The following is a 17,896-nucleotide window of genomic DNA, read 5'->3' as shown; positions in this document are numbered from 1 at the left end:
AACAGTAAAACTCATACCTCTAAAGGAATACTAGATATTTTTTGTACTAACTTGTGTAGACCAATTGAAGTGCAAATCTAAAAAGGAGATAAGTACATTATGTTTCTTATTGATGATTATTCTAGAATGATGATAGTTATGTTTTTTAAATAGAAACATAACGCTTTCCAAAAGTTTAAGTGGTACTTAGCAAGAGTTGAAAAGGAAACAAGCAATAGTCTGAAATGTTTGACATCTGATAGAGGAGAAGAATTTACATTAAATAAGTTTGAGATGTTTTGTAATGACAAAGGAATCAAAAGATAGACATATACTCCTAGAACCCCTCCACAAAATGGAAATGTTGAAAGGAGGAATAGGGTTATAATGGAATTTTCTAAGACACTCATGATGGAGAAAAATGTTGCTTTGAAATACTAGAGTGAAGTTGTAAGTATAATTGTCTATACCTTGAATTGTGTACAAGTCAAGAAATGTACTCATTCAAAACCTTTTGACCTATGGTATGGATACTCACCCAATGTAAAATATTTTAAGGTATTTTGAAGCAAATGCTATATTCTCAAAGATTTTAGGAATGGAAAATTAGATGCAAAAAGTGAAGAAGGTATATTCTTAAGTTATTCCACAATAAGTAAAGCTTATAAGTATTTAAATACTAACACTAACAAAGTTGTGGAAAGTGCAAATGTAAAATTTGATGAAGATATAGTAGTATATGAGGTTGAACCTATGAAGGACATAGAAGAATAAAAATCATTTATATACTTTTATGAGGGTATGCCTACTGAAGAAGAAGTTTCAAATCAAGTTACAAACCAAGAACAAGTTTCAGTAACTATCATGTCACATACTATGAATGTCAAGTTGTATTTAAGAATTGAGCTACATTCAGGTGTCGAGTTATAGAATGAAGTTGAGAAATAATTTGATTGTGAGATTAGTGTACATGAAAGAAATGTTGAAATACCTGATAGAGATGTACATAGTGACTCAAAATTTGAAAGACCAAATGAAGAAACTAGAGTTGAACCAATATGTCAAGAGACATCATCTCAATACACAAATAATTAGAGATGAAGATGCTAAACCAATGAAAAGGAACAAGTTGAGAAATGATACATGCTTGTTAAGCATGAAATAACCCAAAAAAAGTGAAAGATTCCTTATAAGATGTGCACTGGAGTAAAGCCATGGAAGAAGAGATTGAACAAATTGAGAAAAACTAGACATGGACTCTAGTTCCTAGACTAGAAGACAAAAAAGTGATTGGTACCAAGTGGGTATGTGGAAATAAGCTAGATGAAAATGGTGAAGTCACAAGGAATAAGGCAAGATTAGTTAGTAAAGGTTATGCACAAGAAGAAGGAATTGACTATGGAGAAACATTTTCCCCTGTTGCTAGATTGGAAGGAGTAAGAACTCTGGTTGTTTATTCTACACACAATAGTTTCAAATTTTATCAAATGAATGTTAAGTCTGAATTTCTAAATGGTATATGAGAGGAAGAATTTTATATAGAATACTCAAAAGGATTTGTTGATGTTAACAATAAAAGCATGGAATGTAAATTGCACAAAGCTTTATATGGTTTGAAGCAAGCACCAAGAGCATGGTATGAGAGACTTCATAATTATCTTATGAAGATTGGATTTGAAAGGAATGGTGATAATAGCAATCTATACTTGAAGACAAAGAAAGAAAAATGCATTTTTTATCTGAAATTTTTGTTGATGATATCATATTTGGAGGTCAAGATACTTTATGTAAGGCTTTTGCAAATGAATTGAAATAAGAATTTGAGATGTCTATGTTTAGAGATATCAAGTTCTTTGTGGCTTTGTAAGTACACCAGATGAACTACGGTATATACATCACTCAGTCAAAGTATGTCAAAGAGATACTAAAAAATTTTGGACTGGAAGATTCTAAGCTAGTAAGCTCACCTATGGTAATAGGACATAAATTGTCAAAGAATGATGATTCAGCTAAGGTGAATCACACATTATATAGGTGTATGATTGGAAAATTATAATGCGTAGTACATAGCAGACATAATATTGCACTATTTGTAGGGATAGTTGCAAGATTCTTTGCTAATTCAAGGGAGAATCATTTGATGGTTGTAAAGAGAATAATGAGATATCTTAAATAAACAGAGGAATATGGTCTATACTATAAGAAAAATGAAAATTTTGAATTAAGAGCCTATATTGATGATGATTGGGCTATAAATATTGATGACAAAAATAGCACCAATGGAGGAGGATTTTTCTTAGGTAAGAGGCTGGTTACATGGGCTAGCAAGAAACAAAACTGCATTTCACAATCTACTGTTGAAGTTGAATATGATGTTGCTATTGTAAATTGTACAAACATTGTATGGATCAAATAGCTACTCAAATGTATGAAGGAAGATATTACTAAACTAGAAATACTTTATTGTGATAATAAAAGTGCTATAAATATATCAAAGAATCTTGTGATGCACACAAAGGCTAAGCACATTGCAATCAAGTATCATTACTTGAGAGAACTAGTTCAAGATAAAGAGGTGAAGATGGAATATATTAACATAAAAGAGAAAATTGCTGATATCTTCACAAAGGCATTACCCAAGGATACTCATGAGTATCTAAGAGGAAAACTAGGGGTGATACCCTATCAAAGCCTATCTAAGAAACAAGAGGAGTGCTCTACATCAAACAATTTGATTGACATATGTTACAAATTGATGTAGTGGGTCTTAATTTAGGACCTTCCTAAAGTAGTCAAAGAAGTGAAACTATAAATCAATCACAAGCAAGGTGACAAAGGGAGAAACTAAAGAAGTTCATTTCTGCATATTAAGATGACAAGTCTTTGACATTATTTCCAAAGAGGGAGATATATACAAAATAAGGGAGATAGTAACTAGTCAAAAGATATATTGAAGAGAGAAATTGTTAACAACACATAAAGGAATTGAACAAAGAGGGAGAAATCCTAACACATGGCATGAGGGAGAAATTTTGAGTGTTGAGAAAGAAAGTGTATCTATTGATTACATCTATCTAGTAAGAGGAAGATAATATAGAGGAAGATTGTAGTGCTTACACTAGTTTACATTTTTCTAGATAAATTGTTGCTATCATTGCCAAACTTTGTTAGACCAGTTTTATGTTGATGGTTAGTAGCATTGTTTTGAGACTATCAGATATTGTGTTACGGATTTAGTTGATATATGATGTGATTACTTAAACTCTACATTTCATGTATGCATGATTATTATTACATTATTCTCATTTTTTGATGATTTTTAGCTAAATGGATTATTATGTGTGTGAGTTTTCTTATGGATACTTACCCCATACTGAATGTGTATGGTGTGCATGTTTGTTCTCTTTATGTATGGCATTTTTGATGTGGTTAAGGAAAGGAGTCATAGTCACCTACTAGTCAGGATCTACACGATGCACCACTTCCTGCCATTGCCTATTTAGCTTAGCATATATATATATATATATATATATATTGTATGTACATGCATGGATTTTATGCGGGTTGTAGGTATCGAGCATCAACTTTTCTGAATTGCCAGGATGAGCGTACCCTATCACACTATCTCAATGGTAAGAGAGGGGAGATGAATTCTCAAGTCCAAATCCTAAACCCTTAAACCATTTGTCCTAGAAAGGTAGGACAAGTATCTAAGATGTTTTACCTTCCGAACGCGTCAGATGACATAATTCGTGATTTTAACCCCTTAGACTGATTTTGTATGGATTGTTCTATGATGAGTTTTCATACTTTATTTTGGAGGTCTTTGGTGAATTTTCTAATAATTAAGTCTAAAATTAAAAGATTTAATTGATGATTTAATAATTTTGGAAAAATTAATATAATATCATGATATTTCGATATCTTGTTTTTTAATTAATTAAATGGGAAATTAATTGAGTAAAAGAATTAAATAAAAGAAATTAAAATTAATAATAAAATAATAAATAATAATAATAAAAATAATAAAAGAATTAAAATAAAAGTCATAAGTCTACCTAGGAGTATGCGCTCCTCTTGAATGCACGTGTGTCTACAACACAAGAGTTAGCGCACAAATTAAGCACATGTTGTCTACAACCTTGTGACTCATTTAGAAGGTTGGAAAAGGTTCTTGATTAGTTGTCAATGCTTATCTTATCTTTTGGTTGATTCTAGAGACATTCTAGGTGCTTCCTAAGAGGTCCTTATATTCAGGCACTCCTAGTCGCTTGAGGAGCATTTTTGGGTGGATCCGCAAACATTGGAGAAGGAAAGAGCTTGCTCTAAAGATTTTGAGGAGAAGTGAATTAGCATTAGTGTCCAAGTAGACACTCGTGATTTTGCATATGATATTTTGCTTCTTGCACTTCTTGTCTTCTTTGTGTTTTCTTAATGCTTTATGATGATTCCATGCGTGAATGTTCCAGTTGTATTTAATCTTGTCATGAATATTTAAATTTCTGTATGGGAAACCCCCACATGTGTAGATATGAGGAATTTATGGGACTAGGGTTTAAATGCTTATGAAAAAACCTATTAGAAGGATTAAATAAGTGGATTTAAAAAAATGATATAATGGAAAAACGTTTTAACTTTGTTGTAAATGAAATTGTTTAGTATGAAAATGTTTGAGGAAACATTTTATTTAAAAATAGATATATTTCAAATCCTGAAAATGTTTATTGAAAAATGTACCTGTACCCCTTTACCCTTGCAGGTGGTAGAGAACCTGTCGTCGCAAGGACTGCGACGATAGGGGTACTTTGTACCCGCTATCAGCGTAGACCTACGATAGGAGGTACTACATACTACATAGGTGAGTATTTAAGTTGTGGTGTATTTTTTTTTAATATATTATAAAGTTATTTTATTTTGTTAATAATAATTATTGTTATTAAACATTAACCATTTTTAAATATTAATTGTTAATTTTTATATGTGATTAATAATATTTTGATTTTATTGTTAAGATTTAACATTATTAATAATTTTAAAATAATAATTTTTAATTATTAATTATTATGTTTATTATAAACAAAATTTTAATAGTTTACTTCTTTTAATAATTAACCATCTGGTGGTATTATAGTTTTTTAATATAAATTTAATTTAATTGGGTGTAATTTGTCCAGGATGAGGGATAAATATTAATGAGGGGGAATTTATAATTGCTTTTATTAAGTTTTCAATTGATCCATTAAAACATGATGGGAGTCATTACCAAAATAACGTATATACAATATGTCCTTAGAACATTCAGAAAATTGATTCTAAGAGTTATGGGAAAAACTTTTATCTATCAAAACAAATTTATGGATTAGGAAAAATGTACAATGTTCTTTACTTGATATTAACTCCTAAATGAAAATGGAGAACCCTATATTTAATTCAACTAAGTTATTTTAATGAACCAAAACATGTGCTTTCATTTTGTGTTTTCTCTGTGCTATCTATTTTGGGTTTTTGGGTTGACTAGATTGTTGACCAGTTATAGGACATCTACCAGAGGCTTGGGGGTTATGATTTGTGATGTCATGATGATGTCTTTTGATCTCAAACTTTTTAAAACCCAACCATGGTTATGAGATGGCATGCTCTATGGTATGTGTGGTTTACTGATTGATATTGTTTCTAGTCTTCTTGTGTAAGCTATGATTTATGTAACCATTTCGATCAGTTGTATTTGGATTACTTTCTAGTCACCTTGATGGGACTGAAGTGTTTATTTGATCTTGATGATGTCATGTTGAGACATGTAGGACTTGACCATTTTGGAAGTCTTGAACAATGTTATTTTGGGATATTTTTCGGTTGCTCGATGAGAACTGATGGACACTGTGATTTCCCATTGATGCTTTTCAATTACTCGTAGAGAACTGATATGTTATTATGATCTTTATGATGCCTTCTAGTCACTTGTATAGGACTGAGGTAATTTTGTAATTTTTTGGTTTCATGAGCTTAGGGTAGGATATCTACATGTAGTGTCGAGAAGTGGCTTCCAATGGGGGCAAGGACCCTAAGTGGCTGCCAGGGTAAGTCATTGTAAGTTGTTTAATAAGTGAAAACATTACGCTAAATACTATCTTAAATGAACCTAATAAGATAATTTTTTGTTCTTGCCCATGCCTCGAGTACTAGTACAGACCAAGATGAGAGTAGAGACAATGCTTGGTTGCAACCTTGCATTTCGTAGTATGCCTCATCAGTACGAGAGGATACTAGTGGCCACATAGGGATCACTAGGGGGTCGGGGTCTATTGAGAGACTACCAGGGTAACTCTATCATGATTTGTGTGATGACACTTTCTCTCTTACATAGTAGATTCCTACATGTCTTTGTTGTGCCTCTAGGATTAGATGTCAACCTATGTTGGAACCTTTGAGTTAGTATACTTTTAGGATTATTGGACTTAGAGATTAGTTGTGTTATTTGATTTGATATCATGTTTGGGACTTGAGACTATCTCCTTAGCGTGGTGGGAGTGGGCCATTTAGGTTCCATGCGGTTGGGTGGTAGTGCTTTTTTACTCTTACCTTTTGAGATATGTCTAAGACACAATGGCTGGAGCATTCTTTATTGGCATCTATCTTCATTTTGTTCTTGGATTATGATGATGGACATGTATCCTTATATTGATGATTAGCATATGATAGATGATGTTATTTACTTATCTTATGCCTTATTTTGCATGATTAGATTTCTTATGCATATGTTGTAGCATGTTAGATTTCTTTCTGCATATGTTGTAGTATGTTTTAGGGTGACATTCCTTCTATGATAATACTGATGATCTCTTTGATAACTTGGGATGTTACACACAAAGGGATTGCTAGGGCCCACGATAGTCTAATGATGCTATTTACAATTGGGAGGAATCATGCACTTAGTTAGTTGTGTTTATGATGTATGGTATACTTTACGATAGATGTTTATATCTTCTATGATGATGTACCATGTATGAAATGTGGTTTCATTTACTTTATTGCACTTGCATCATGGAATAGAATAGGATGATGTACTTTATTTCACAAATGTATATTCTTTTATGTCTTTCATACCCTGTGTCATGTACAGTGGATGATTGAGCATTCTGGAAACTAAATTACTAAGGGACATTTGGAACAAAAGTATATTGTTTTAAGAATGTTGGACTTTTCATTATTATTTCATGTGGATGTGGTGTTAGATGGAATCAATGTTAGTTAATTTAAATATGAATTAACATTAAGGAATGTAACCTGTTATGTATGTTTATGTATACTTTCAGTTGAATGTTGTTATTACTTCCACTACTATGTGTATGTTGTGAATGGTTTAATTTTCATGTTTGAAAAAAAAAATGCTACCAAACTTAGTGAAACTTTAGGTTAATTCTTTTGGATCCCTTGGTGGGGTGTTATATCTTGTTTTTATATTACTTTTTCCAAATTAATTAAATCATTAATTAAATCTTTTAATTTTAGACTTAATTATTAGAAAATTCACTAAAGACCTCCAAAATAAAATATGAAAACCCATCATAGAACAATCCATACAAAATTAGTCTAAGGGGTTAAAATCATGAATTATGTCATCCGACACATTTGAAAGGTAAAACATCTCAGATACTTGTCTTACCTTTCTAAGACAAATGGTTTAAGGGTTTAGGATTTGGACTTGAGAATTTATCTCCCCTCTCTTACCATTGAGATAGTGTGATAGGGTACACTCATCTTGGCAATTCAAGGAAGTTGATACCCGGTACCTACAACCTGCATAAAATCCATGCATGTACATACTATATATATATATATATATATATATATGCTAAGCTAAATAGGAAATGGCAGAAAGTGGTGCATTGTGTAGATCTTGACTAGCAGGTGACTATGACTCCCTTCCTTAACCACATCAAAAATGCCATGCATAAAGAGAACAAACACGCACACGATACACATGCAGTATGGGGTAAGTATCCATAAGACAACTCACACACATATAATAATCCATTTAGCTAAACATCATCAAAAATTTAGAATAATGTAATAATCATCATGCATACATGAAATGTAGATTCTAAGTAATCATATCATATATCAGCTAAATCTATAACACAATATATGATAGTCTCAAAACAATGCTACTAACCATCAACATAAAACTAGCCTAATAGAGTTTGGCAATGATAGCAACAATGTATCTAGAAAAATGTAAACTACGGAAAGCACTACAGAGATATAAAAAGTAATTCATTAATTTAGAGGGAGTCATAAGGATGAGTTGATTATCTGATGATCATAAAAAAAAAAGAATTTTGTAACCTATTTAGAAGGTGAAAGTTGCTGATAGAGGGAGATATTTCAATACAAGAAATTATTTTCTTTTTGGTATTTTGTTGGTCTTACTATTTAAACCTAGTCGGCTTGGTTGATAAGTTTGGTTTTCCATGAATGCCAAAGAGAGAGATTGTTGAAAACAGATTGATACAAGTATGATAAATATGTTTCAATCATTTTTTTGTCACTGATGTCAAACCTGCAATTTTTTGGTAACAACTACTTATATGATTTAAATACTATCACTTATTTTATTGATGAAGAGGATTTGATCAAATGATGTAACAATAGCACCTAGAGGAAATATTGAGTTATGATATGAAAAGGAGTACAAGAATTAGCTAAGACTATGATATCATAGTGCATTGATAATCTAATTAAGGTTGCAAAGATTGGTTACACTAAGAAAGTTCAGAAGAACAAGTTAAACAAAGTTTGTCTACCAAGCTTGACCGAGTGGATAGTAGGTGCTGAGAAAATTTAGTACAAGTTGGGAAAAAAATCAGTTGGAGCCAAGTAATTTACTCTATTTTAGTGTGAGACAAGTAAAGTTCAGTTGATGTTGAGCACTAGTAAACTTTAGTACATTAAAAGTGATTTCAAAGAGGATGTCAAGAAATGCAGTATGTGTTGAGCATCAGAAGTAAGTTAATGTTGAGTGTCAGTATTATTAGAAAGATAATGAATTCAATAGACCTAAGCCAACAAGTTTATTTTCTTGAATTATGTGAACCATGTGGAAGATAAGATTTTTGAGATGGTGGCACAGAATCCATGGTAAACCATTTTTAGGTGAATTCAAAGAGGATTGACGGAGAAGTTTTTAGAAAGGGATGAAATAAAATAAGGGGTAGATTCATTGAATCATACCTAATCTATCCTAACCCTAAATTTGATGATGAAGAATGAACAAAAAATATCTTAATTCTCTATTTATAGGGATGGCTAGTCAGAAGCAAATTTTTCCATGTGCAAGAACCTAAGGAAGACAAAGAATCTAGGATATTTGCTTCATTCAATGACCTAAGTGAAGAGTCTACATTGGCAAGTTAAGCAAGAAGGCTTAATGATATGGATTCTTGAAGGGTGAATAAGCTATTAGAGTTGAATTATGTGAAAGCCAAGAAAAATGGAGGACTAAAATAGAGATTTGTAATCTATGAATGGATTTGTAAGTTATTATCAAATCAAACCTTACTATTACTCTCTAATAATTATATTAGTCTAGGGTAAATCCTTTGGATTAAGGTTGACCTAAAAATCATTTTGAAATCCTTTAACCAAGTGACGTTCTAAGTCCTCTGAAAAGGCCCACTTCTAATAGGGTGATTGAAATCTTTTAATAGGGTCACATTTAATAGTGTGCATTGTAACCTTTAACAAGGTTGGCTTTTCAAAGGGCATCACTTCATAAGAGTGAGAAATAGTAGCATGTTACTAGTAGTTTTTTTCCAAATTGAGTTTCCACATAAATCATTATATCAAGTGTGTTATTGAATCTATCATGTCTCATGTTTATATTTCTGTAAGTTGAGTTGACAGTAACCTACAAGTTTTAAGTGATTGCATAATCTTATGGATGCATGCATGATGATAAATGTTTTATGGGTTTACTAAGTTGTGAAAAGTTTTGTTTCTTCATCTAGACCTTGGATAACTGATTCACCCTCGCCGCTCTTCTTAGTTATTCTAAAGAATTCCAACAAATCCCATATGTGTTGTGTTTAAATCTTTTAAGCATTGTTTATATGCCCACACTAACTAATGTAGTGTTTAAGCTCTTTAGTCTTAAAACAAAGGAAGATTGCATGTTTGTGTTAGTCCCATTCAATAAGACATTATAGTTGAGGTTCAAATAGGCATGGTAGTTGAGGTTGTAACTGATAAGTATCTTATTTGCACAATCCTTCCTAGTGTTTTGTGGGCAACTTATTTGCACCCTCCTTCCCAGTGTTTCTAAGTTCCATATATTAACACTTACAAGAGGTGCATTTTTTATGGCATCATAGATGGCACTAGTGGTTGATGTGTTTTGTGCTAAGTTTATTACATTAAAACTTACAACCACCCCTTCCTTGTGTACTTTTTTGCTAATTCCATTAAATTAACACTTAGAAGAGGTGCATTTTTTGGCACTATAGATGGCACTGATGGTTGATATGTATTGACTGACTTGGCACATTAACAAGGATTATGAAATGGAATTTGACAACAAATCAAAATGTGACAACTGGCATGATTGTCATGGTAGTCTGATGGAAAAGGGTAATCTGAATGTGACAACTAGCATTATTACCATGGTAGTCTGATGGACAATGAAAGCATCTACCTAGTCAATAGAATGGGTATTAATTAATATTTAATTAAAATTATAAATTGAATTAATTTAACATGTAATTAAAATTATAAATTAAATTAAATCAAAATTGACCGTTTTGCAAATTTTTCGATTGCAGGGCCATTTTGATGGACAGGTGTGATAGGTAGAAATAGGTAGTGACAAGGATGGTAGCATGGAGTCCAACAAAAAATTGAAATGTGACAACTAGCATGATTACCATGGTAGTCTGATGGATGAGGTGAATCTAAATGTGACAATTGGCTTGATTACCATGGTAGTCTGATGGATGAGGGAAGTGTCTACCTAGCCAAAAAAATGGGCATTAAATTAAAATTTAATTAAAACTATAAATTGATTATTTTGTAAATCTGTCAGTTAGATAGCCATTTCGATGGATGAGCATGATGGGTGGAAAGAGGTCACTTTTTTGTGAGGTTGGATGTCAGATAACTTGACAAGGATAGTGGCATGGATCCCAAGGATCTTATGATCTTGAATTAGAACATGACAACTGGCATGATTACCATGGTACGCTGATGGATGAGCATGATAGGTGGAAATAGGTCACTTCTTCTCGATGTTGGGTGTCAGAAAATTTGACAAGGATAGTCGCATGGAGCCCAAGGATCTCATGATCACGCAAGAAAAATATGACAATGGTGGCATTGAGTCCAAGCAATGAATCAAAATGTGATAGCTAGCATGATTACCATGGCAGGCCAGATGGATGAGTAGGATGAGTGGAAAGAGGTCACTTCCTCATGAGGTGGTTAGGTGTCAGACAAATTGACAAGGTTAGAGATTTCCATAAGGTTGCAAATCTGAGATCTCGCAAGAAAGAATATGTTATCATCACGAAGAAGCAAGATCAGTGGCCTAATAGATGATGATGAGGTGGCAACTTTGAGAGCCAAATAGAGAGTGCTATGAGGTGGCAAGTCTAAGAGCCAGTCAAAGAGTGGCATGTGGTAGTGATGTGACAAATGAACAGAGAGATGGTCATGTGGTGATGACTAGATCTAATATGTTGGATATATAAGATGGGTAACTAAAAGGGAGGAGTGAATCAGTTCCCAAAAAAATAATCTTAGATCCCTTAGATTTCAATGCAAGACATAAACTCTAAAATAACAATTGTTACTCGAAAAATACTAAACATGTAGAACTTAAGATATTTTCTATGATTACCTTAATTAACTTAGTTTTATACACATAAAAGAAATAGCATGAACAAAAGTGATACCAAGATTTAACTTGGAAACCCAATTTGGGAAAAACCACCAATTGTAACTAGTTTTTGATTTTCACTCTTCTGAAGTGAGCCCTTTTAGGGGCCAACCCTATTAAAGGTTACAAAACACACTGTTAGGTTAGAAATTTTATGCAATCTTCCCTTCCAATACTACATGAACCTGACTAATCTTATACATGCTTCGGTTGATGCATCACTAAACTACATTTAGTAAACTTTGGATAGGGGAATCACCCCTAACTTACCTCTTAGATACAAAAATGCATCCTTAGGTAATGGCTTGGTTAATATGTCTACAATTATTTCTTTAGTATCCACATATTCAAATATAACCTCTTTATCTTGCACCAATTATCTTAGAAAATGATATTTTATTGCAATGTGCTTGGTCGTGGTATCATCATAGGATTCTTTGATATATTAATTTCACTAGTGTTACTACAAAAGATAACCACTGGATCCTTGATCTCTACATTCATACCTACCAATAGTTTCTTAAACCAAATAACATTAGAACAATTAACTACTAATACAACATACTCTATCTTTGTTGTAGAGTGAGAAATGTAGTTCAACTTCTTACTTGTCCAAGACACTAGTCTTTTACCAAGAAAGAATGCTTCACCACTAGTGCTCTTCCTAACATCAACACTTCCTACCCAATCAACATATGTGAAGGATTTCAAATCTAAATTACCTCCTTTCTTGTACCATAATCCATATTCTTCAATACCCTTCATATACCTCAAGATTCTTTCAATTGCCATGTTATGATTTTCTAAAAATCCTGCCACCATACCAACTGCTAATGCAATATCAGGCCTTGTATGCACTACAAATTGCATTTTTCCAATCATTGATCTGTATGTGGTCTAATTGACCTTCTTGGAATTATCATTTTTGGAAAGCTTATGTGCAGTAGGCATAGGTGTTCCAACTAGTTTTGAATCCTCCATTCTAAATTTCTTTAGTATCTCCTTGATATACTTAGATTGAGTAATGTAGATTGTTGGAAATATTCAACACTAGCTAGGTTACTGAGAGGGGAGGGGTGAATCAGTAACCTCAAATTTTTTATCAAATTTAGACCTTAATTGCAATAATCCATTTACCATTTAATTCATCAAATCAGATCTAACTACATGCATGAGAAACTAAGAATATAAAACATTAATAATACATGAACACAATAATTTGGTGACCCAAAAACCTTCCAAATAGAAAGTAAAATTGGCGTGAGGATGATACCCACAAAACTTCAATACTATAGCATAAAGTTGGCTAGTTAAGGCTTACATTGATCACTTCTGATGATCTATTATGTTAGGAGCAATTAGGACTGCTAAGTCCACCTTGTTAGAGGTTTTACAAACATACAATGAAGTATGCACTCGATAAAGAGATTTGAGAAAAGACCGTTAAGTCTACCTTGTTAAAGGATTTGAAGTTGGTTCACCTATTAGGATGAAATAGTAGATCTCTAACTTACAACTGAATTTTTTATAGAGATTCCTTGAAGTATTGATTACCTTTATTTGATAGATATAACTCTACTGCTCCTTTACTGATATGGCCTTACATTATTATTTTTTGGGGCTGATACACATTCACATGCTTACTTGCACTCTTCTTACATCATATTATCACACTTGGATATGATAGAATACATTACATATATATCAATCTAATTCACATAATTAAAAAGTCAGCCATCATACAAGTTAACACTTGTTGGAAATGAGAATGGAGTAACTGAGAGGGGGAGGGGGTGAATCAGTTACCACAAAAACATTTCACAGTCCCTTAGATGTCTAAAATCTTGATCTTAGTTATAGATTACTGAAACTTGATAATGCAGCAAATACTAATAATTATTAAGAACTAATAACCAAAACAATTCAGCAATCATGAACACTAGAGACACTAGATTTAACGTGGAAACCCAATATGGGAAAAACCACCAATGTAACTAGTTACTGTTTTTCACTCTTCTGAAGTGAGCCCTATTAGGAGCCAACCCTATTAAAGGTTACAAAACACACTGTTAGGTGTGACCCTGTTAGAGGATTTAATCACCCTGTTAGGAGTGGCCTTGCTAGAGGTCTTTAGAACAATTCAACTGAACTGTCACCTTGTTAGAGGATTTACAATAAGGCTGTTAAACCCACTCTGTTAAGAGATTTGAAATCATGGCTACAATTGTTAGAAAGTAACAATGAATGATCTGAATATAATGCAACTTATCTTTGCTGATACAGATCTCTATTCTGCTTCACTAGATCCTCTCTGATCACATAAAAGCTTTGTAGCTCCACAAGGATATCCGATCCTTCAAAAATTCACTTGCACCTTCACAATTTGCACATACATCTTATCCACACATGCACACTTGAATTCGCAACTTGATCCTTCATATATACCTTTCTAATTATCAAGTCGGCCTTAAATACAAGTTAAAATTATTAATAATTATACCGTGAGTCAACTACATTCATCACATAAATCAATTTTAGCCTTAATTCCACACTTTTCAAAAATCCTTCGCTAACTAACCCAGCTCGATAAACACTGTACCATAATGATCTTTAGTGTTAACCAAGTGAGGCTTGGTAAGCACTGCGAATTGTGCAAAAATCCTTTAGACACCGAGTGAACTCGGTAAACACTGACTTTCCTTCGCTTACCTTCCCAGCCCGGTAAACACTAACTTTTCTTCGCTTACCTTCCTAGCTCGGTAAACAATACCTTTTCTTCGCTTACCTTCCCAGCTTGGTAAATACTCTGTCACAGTTTCCTTCGATCATTGAGTGAGCTCTGTAAGTACTGAACTTCCTTCGTTAACCAAGTTAGCTTGGTAGAAGCTATCTTTACAGTGTAATATACAACAATGCTCAGTAGACTCTATAAACTACTATGCTTACCTTCTGAGCTTGGTAGACTCTGTCTGATGATTGATATGACATTTGTGTAACATCAAAGACAACACTCAATTAATCAATTGTATCCAACAATCTCCCTCTTTGGCATTGATGGCAACACAACATGTCATAGCATAATGAAATTTGAAAAAAAGTCTTTTTCTTATAGTGCAGCACAATATGTCAACATAATACTTCTCCCTCTTAGATAGAAACTTCTCCCTCTTTTAGTAATCTCCCTCTGTGAAGGAATTATATAACAGAAAGATATGACAGTTTTATTCTCCCTTTACAAATGCTGACAAATTTTAGAATAGATATTACAGTTTTACTCTCCCTCTTTGACAACACATGCCAAAGACAATACAACACAGTAAAAGCTCTTTTCGTATGCCAAAAGTACTCTTAACTGGATTACAATGTACCTTATGTACAGATTCATATGCAATGACTTTAATACTCTGCTGCATCAACTTGATAGATTTTCAACTTGTCATAGGTTGATGCATCACTTAAAACTTTATTTTAGTGAACTTCAGATAGGGGAGTGACCCCTAACTTACCTCTGAGATACAAGAATGTATCCGTAGGTAATGGCTTTGTGAATATGTTAGCAATTTGTTCCTTTGTATGCACATATTCCAGTTTGATCTCCTTGTCCTGCACCAATTCTCTGACAAACTGATATTTTATTGCTATGTGCTTGGTTTTGGAATGCATCACTAGATTCTTAGATATATTGATTGCACTAGTATTGTCATAGAACATAACAATTGGTTCTTTGATTTCCATCTTCATTCCTTGTAATAACTGCTTAAACCAAACAATGTTGGAATAGTTTACTACTGCAGCAACATACTCTACCTCTGCTGTAGATTGGGATGTACAATTCTGCTTTTTGCTTGTCCAAGAAACCAATCTCTTTCCAAGAAAGAATGCTCCTCCACTTGTGCTTTTTCTATCATCAAGATTCCCTGCCCAATCAGCATCAATAAAAACTTTCAGATCCAAATTACCTCCAAATTTGTACCATAGTCCATAATCTTTAGTTCCTTTCAAATATCTTATTATTCTTTTAATTGCCATTAGGTGAGTTTCTCTTGGTTTTGCTGAAAATCTTGCAACAATACCAACTGTAAGAGCAATATTTGGCCTGGTATGAACTACATACTGCAACTTTCCAATCATAGATCTATACAATGTTTGGTCTACTTCTTTGGATTCATCATCTTTGGTAAGTTTCAATCCAGTACACATAGGAGTTCCAATAGGCTTGCAGTCCTCCATACCAAACTTTTTCAATATCTCCTTGATGTATTTTGATTGAGTAATGAAGATGCCATTCTTATTTTGTTGAATTTGAAGACCAACAAAGAATTTTATTTCACCAAACATAGACATTTCAAATTCTTTGTTCATTTTTTCTAAAAATTCTTTGCAAAAATCATCATTCCCTGTGAAAATAGTATCATCTACAAATATTTCTGCCAAGACAATCTTATTATCTGGTCCTTCCTTTATATACAAGCTACTATTATCATTAGTTCTTTGAAAACCAATCTAAATAAGATAGTTATGCAATCTTTCATACCATGCTCTAGGGGCTTGTTTCAGACCATACAGTGCCTTGTGTAATTTGCAGACCATGTTCCTTTTATCTGAATCAACAAAACCTTTAGGTTGTTCAATGTAGACCTCTTCATCCAGTATTCCATTGAGGAATGTTGACTTGACATCCATCTGATAAACTTTGAATCCTTTGTGAGCAGCATATGCAAGTAAGGTTCAGACTCCTTCCAATCTTGCAACAAGAGCAAAAGTTTCCCCATAATCTATGCCTTCTTCTTGAGAGTATCCTTTGCATACCAATCTAGCTTTGTTTCTGGATACCTTACCATCTTCAGTCAACTTGTTTCTAAATACCCACTTGGTTCCTATTATATTCTTATCTTTATGCCTAGGTACAAGAGTCCATGTCTTGTTCTTCTCTATCTGTTCTATTTCCTCATTCATTGCCTCAATCCAACTATCATTTGCCAAAGCATCTTTAATACTTCTAGGTTCAAAATCAGCAAGTCAACAAGTATTTTACAACTTATTTCTTGTCAGGGTTCCTTCATATTTGTCTCCAATGATCTGATCTGGTGTATGATGTCTTCTGACATATTTAGCTAATACAGGTTCTTTACCTCTTCAATGAGTTTCATTGATATCTGCTTGTGCTTCAATTTCATATTCAGGCTATTCTGGCTTGGTTGCTTCAGACTCGGTAGACACTTGCTCGGTAGTGTCTGAATGTTGATGTGGCTTGGTTTGAACTATTTGCAACTCGGTTAATGAAGACTCAGGAGTTGAGGATTCTTGAGTGAATGGTATACTTGGTATAGTGTTAGGTTCAATGTAAACAAATCTCTTGTAGTCTTTAGGTATCTTTTTGCTTTCTTCTTTTGATTTGTCTACAAACTCATCAACTTTTACATGTGCACTTTCTATGACTTTGTGAGTGGATAGATTTAAACATCTATATGCTTTGCTTTTGCAAGAATAACCCAAAAATATTCCTTCATCACCTTTTACATCAAATTTTCCTTTTCTAGATTCTTTCAAAATATAACATTTGCTTCCAAATACTTTCAGATAACTTACATTGGGTTTGTAGCCATACCATAATTCATAGGGAGTCTTGAATGAGTCCTTCTTCAACTGTACTCGATTTAAGGTATGAACTGCAGTGCTGATGGCTTCCTTCTAGTATTTGATAGCAATTTTTTTTCTATCATCAGGGTTCTTGCACAATCCATAATGGATCTGTTTCTTCTTTCAGCTATTCCATTTTTTTCTGGAGTTCCTAGTGCTGAAACCTGTCTTTTAATACCTCTTTCAATGCAGAAGTTATTGAATTCATGTGAAATGAATTCACCACCTCTGTCTGACCTTAAACATTTCAGTCTTTTCCCTGTTTCTTTTTCAACTCTTGCCAAATACCATTTGAATTTCTCAAATGCTTCTGATTTATTCCTTAGACACATGACAATCATCATTCTT

The sequence above is a fragment of the Cupressus sempervirens genome, chromosome 3 (genome assembly GCF_028749045.1).
Source record: "Cupressus sempervirens isolate cs-2001-9-10 chromosome 3, ASM2874904v1, whole genome shotgun sequence".
NCBI classification, from domain to species: Eukaryota; Viridiplantae; Streptophyta; class Pinopsida; order Cupressales; family Cupressaceae; genus Cupressus; species Cupressus sempervirens.
The sequence above is the reverse complement of the archived record's forward strand: the minus strand, read 5'-3'. Positions refer to the sequence as shown.